The following is a 5,155-nucleotide window of genomic DNA, read 5'->3' as shown; positions in this document are numbered from 1 at the left end:
GGTCCTTCGAAAAATGACTGACCATCAGTTATGATTGCGATTTATTGAAAATAAAATCTTCCTATACACAAAGCATGCAGTGTCTGTTCACTCTCGTCAAGATCTGTAACATCATGCACAGGGCTTAAAAGAACTGCTTCGTGGGAGGCTTCTCGTGGAAAAAAATACAGATGTAATTTTTAAGTGCATCGCTTTGTTGGCAACCTGGGCAAGAGGCAAAATTATTAGCATGCAGATTAAAGTTTTGTCCATTCATACTTCCGAAAATTACACTACTCGCTCTCGGCGCTTGTTATCTCACCAAAGAAAAGTGCATTTTTTTTCAAGAAATGCGGTTTTTGTTATCGCTTCATCTACTAGAACGAAAACTATGTATTTAATGCGTGGATATTTCGTCACAGAGACTGCAGCCACTGCCCATCAGTGCAAACAAAGGTGTCTTACGGCAGACAAAGGTTGTTTATGACTTCATGTTGTAATATACATCTGTGAGTGGTTCAAAAATTTTTGTCCATAATGAACATAAGAATCTAGTGTCTTGCAAACAATATATAAAGGATTGAAGTAAAAGCTGTACATCCTCAAATATTCAAAATTATTTACGTGCACCACGGGGCAGCACACAAGCTCCACTTCCTGTAGAACACGCGGCCTCTGTGTGTACGCAAGGACAGTAGCTAGTGCAGCAGGTTGAATTGAATTTAGACATTTCGTTATTCCGTTAAAAACATTCCTGCATTAATGTCAACCATCGCCTCTATATACAAAACTATGATGGCTGATTCTGCGCCGGCTTTCAAAACTGAGACTAATTTTTTTCCCTTCGTTAAAGCACGAATGCATTTAACACACCCATAGGCAGAGTGAATATCATAACAAGCCACATATGATTCCGTTAGCCGGACACGCTAACCCCGTTTTAGGCTTGAGGTGGCACATTTAGATTTTCCGTAATTTTTCCAACAATAGCAGACTGATGCGCTATATTTAATCAGGTTCTTACAGTGACTGAATTTGCACTCACTTTACGATGCTTACAACCAGTGGGTCACGTATTGGCTAGTGCTAGTATGCTTTTGTCCGCTCTTCGTCCGCACGTTCCTTAGGGCCGGCTGTTGCGACTGAAAGGAGGATGAAAAGGAAATTGCGCGGGCCTGCCTACTGACTCGAGCTGCGCTGCAAGGGCTGCCACATGCAAATAATAGACAGTAAGAACAGGCGCGCGCTTCGCAACAACCGCATCCGCCGAAGCTACGACGCCGGCTGTAACCATTGTTGTTGCGACTGAAAGAAGGATGAAAAGGAAAGTGCACGGGCCTGTCTACTGGCTCGAGCGTAGCCACCACCACTGCCACGTGTAGATAGATGGGAGTTAAAAGATAAGAGGGAAGAATGAAAGCAGAGACGCCCGTAGCACGAACCGCGTCCGCCGAAGCGAAAACGCCGGCTGAAACAACAGACAACCCCTTCCCCGTCCGTCCAACGCTGCATTTGTAATACCCCTGTCACACGAGCACTTTAAAGGCATATTAAGAAAAAGACATCTCACACAAACGAGTTGCATCCGCAGACAATGCCAAAGTTTAATCTCCTTTTTAGAAGTGGTCTTTTCCGAAACCGGAGATCGCCGATCTCTTTTACGGCTGGAAAGGCGTAGCCTCCAACGCAGTGGGCACCAGTAATTATCATGCAATAAAGAAACGAAGCAAAAGTGCATTTTTATTTCAAGTGTACACATCACAAAAAAGGGGTTTGTCTTTCGCTGAACCTTAAGTAGGCGCAATTTTGCACTTTTTGCACGGCACTCTCGTAAGCAGTTCAAAAATATCACGTGACGCTAACGAACGATGCAAATTCACGCCATTTTCTGCGGCCATGGCTACGGCGAGCGGTACCGACGAACAGCCTCCGACACGCCAAAGAAAACCGCAGGTACAGTGGTCAGAGAGAGACGCCTGGGCGTTAATCAAGTTATGGGAAGACAACCTGCCCTCGCTGCGTGCGCAGAAGCACAACGGAGGCGTTTGCGATGGCATTGCACAAGCATTGACGAGCATGGGTGTACCCCGCACAAAGGCGCAAATGCACAGCAAGATAGAGAACCTGGGACGGATCTACAGGTAAGACAAAGCACAGCAATAAGCTGTGAGCGCTAAATTTACCTTGAAGCGGCTTCAGGCTGTGGTCGCCAGCTGCAAGCTCTCGTTTGTGGTGTCGCGTAGTCCTCAGCATCTAACGTTGTTTCTGTAGTAGGCAGCGACGGCTTAAACCCTAATCTAGCGGACGGAGCCGTAGTAACGAAGGTTTTAAGGCAGAGACCCTTCATTTCAGCTAGCGTCGAACTTTGCAGGGCTGAACTGCGCCCTACACACACGAAAGTCGACGACGCGCTAAAGGCCGTTTCTGCAATTCCTTTACAGTTCGAGTCGGTCTGCGTAAACGCAAATTCGCCTTCACATGCGGCGAAGAATGACAACCCGCGCAGGTCGTCAATAGAACGATTTCGTTCGTCACAAGATAACGGGAACCTTAACTTATGGACAGGCGCATTTCACATTATATTGTACGCTTTCTCACGGCGACATATAATACGAAGCAGGAAGTCGTCTGCATGTTTCATTTCTGCAGATGTGACTACGGTTTGCATTTTTCTCGGACCATGCACAAGTGCTGTTCTCAGACAAAAAAAGATAAGAAACTTTAAATTTTGTCGCGTAAAAAGGGTTACCTTCGCTTCTCAGGCTTTTTGTACCATGAAGTCGCGTTTGTATCTATCGGAAAACGTTTTGCTCTGTGTATATCTTTACGTTTTGAGTATATAAAATTTTCGTTCTTTCGTTTTCTTATCCAGGAGCTGCCTGAAATACATGACAACAGGGTCATCACCGCCGAGCTGGCCATTCTTCTCCGAAATCCATAGGTTTCTAGGATCCCTGCCTGTTCACGATACATCTTTAATGGAAGAGGCTGGGTGCAGCGAGAGCACAACAAGCAGCACTGCCTCCGTCGAAGAAGTAAGAAATGCATAGTGGAGACTATATACGTTTTATTACAGTCAACTAAATTTGAAGACATAATGTAGCATCAGCTGTGCTGCCAAGCCCATAATCTGCACAACCCTGCTGTGTAGCAGACTGCTCTTGTTAATATTGTGGTTCATTTCTGCTTGTGCTCACGCGCTGTTCATTTTGCAAGCTTGGCAGTGCGCTGTTTGGAGTATAAAAAAAATGTAGACTCTAAACTAAAAAACGTAAATACATACACGCAAGGAGAGGCGGCTTTCTTGCAAGTAAACCCCTGAACTAATTGATTACCGCTTCACATATAAACTAATGTGGTCAATGTATTCGGATCCCTTCTTCAAACGCAGCTGATCTTCGACATGCTTGATCCCGGCTCTGCTTCTTGCGAACACGTCGCCGAAGATTGTTCACTTTCCGAGTCGCCAGTACAACAGGTTGAATCCAGGAACCTCGCAAGTAGCAGTTTCGAATGTGCCCGCAGGAAGAGAAGGCAACCGGCTGGCGACTTTCAAGAAAGGATGCTTGAGGAGCAGCGATGCCAGAGAGAGCAGTTTGCGGATGCGCACAAAATATAAATGGATCTCCGTAAAGAGGGGCTCAAGTGGCAAGAGAAACTTGTAGATGCAATGTTGAAGTTTTTTAGTGAAAACTGACATGGTGTTCCACAATTTTTGCTGATTCTTGGGACTCTTGCGTTCTGGTCCTTCGGTTGTAATATTCCACAAGTGCTGTCCTGATGGCGGATGCATTTCCAATTTCAGCTTCTGTTCTGCGTGATGGCTGTGGAAATGTATCATTGGACTGCTGCACCTCACTTAGCCACTGTGGGTGGGCACTGTCGTTGAAGTGCTCGCAAATGTTATTGAGCACGCAGCATGCTCGTATAGCCAAACAGGCATTGCCAACAGAACACTCCATTCTTTTTGCAGTGAAACGGAACCGGGCCTTCAGCCTTCCAAATGCGTTTTCAACTATCCTCCTTGCTCCAGATAAATGACAGTTGAAATTCCTTTCAGCTTCACTGATGAGAGTTCGGTGTCCAAATGGCTTCATGAGGTTTGGGGTTAGTGGAAATGCTTGATCGCATAGTATTACCGGTGGGACTGGTGTGGTACTGTTGTGACTGTACTTCGGACCACGTGGGCCCGATCAAGCAGCTACCGTGAACATTCATCGAGGCCGACAACCCCGCGACGGTGGTGGGAAGTGGGATGTTTGGAATGCCCCTCCGAGCCTCAGCGGATTAGTGTAGCAGGAATTTCAAGGGCCATTGTCAGCAGTAACCCCAGCGAAATTCCTTGAGCGGATTAGTGTAGCAGGAATGCCGGAGGTATTGTCCGAGCGACCACAGCGGAGATGACCACTATAGCGGCGAAAGCCGGGGACGCGCCGGAGGTATTGTCCGAGCGACCACAGAGGAGGCTACGTGCCGGCGCCGGTCACGCTGGCGGATAATTCAATTCTGTGGCCCCGACTCGCGTTCTGGGCAATCGGCGGGGAAGCAAGTTCATTCACCTGCTGGAAGACTTCGGGAGATTCCTTTCCCGCAGGGCTGGATGAGTCGGCATCTCCTCCTCTCCTCGACCCAGCTGCGAGAGAGGGGAAAAGCTCGCACCTGCCCAGCCGTGGGTGGTAACAAGAACGTCCCCTTCGGTCCAACCGATTGGACAGTGCTCGTCGACCATTATTCCCCAGCCAGGGATCTGGGGAAACCGAACGATATTTAACTCGGTCGTGAGTGTGGTCGAGAGAAGCCTGCTAGCTCCAGTCGACTACGGTTGACGAAGACGTTCCCCTTCCACTGAGAGCCATTCTCAGTCCAGCGCTCTATGTAAATAATGTAAATAATCATGTAACCATGTAAATACAGTTTTCCTTCACTTCCCCTACTCCCCGTCTCCGGCCCACGTTCCCTTCCTCCTTCGGCACTGCGGCGGCGCTCCTGGACCCGATGCCTGGTGGGACACGCTACGAGTACGGCAAAATATATCAACTGGTTGGCAGCGGCGGGATCTTCCACGCTTGGTCCTAGCTTCAGCAGTGGTGAGCGCTTGACTTTCTTTAAGAATCTGCCAGGCTTGATAACTCTGGAAATTTATCACTTCCTGTAGATTGTTTTCTGCACGTGCTCG

At 47.8% G+C, this 5,155-nt stretch overlaps 1 pseudogene across 1 annotated transcript; it reads left to right on the top strand.

Moving 5' to 3' along the window:
• The first annotated feature begins 1,875 nt into the window (after positions 1-1,875).
• Positions 1,876-3,676, top strand: LOC149328627 (uncharacterized; annotated as a pseudogene). Its single transcript, XR_016285679.1, has 3 exons — positions 1,876-2,120; positions 2,852-3,014; positions 3,371-3,676. The product of XR_016285679.1 is annotated as an uncharacterized LOC149328627 (transcript).
• Positions 3,677-5,155: the final 1,479 nt, after the last annotated feature.

Source organism: Amblyomma mixtum, chromosome 9 (genome assembly GCF_055824585.1).
Source record: "Amblyomma mixtum isolate Tamu chromosome 9, ASM5582458v1, whole genome shotgun sequence".
Taxonomy (NCBI): domain Eukaryota; kingdom Metazoa; phylum Arthropoda; class Arachnida; order Ixodida; family Ixodidae; genus Amblyomma; species Amblyomma mixtum.
The sequence above is the reverse complement of the archived record's forward strand: the minus strand, read 5'-3'. Positions and strand labels throughout refer to the sequence as shown.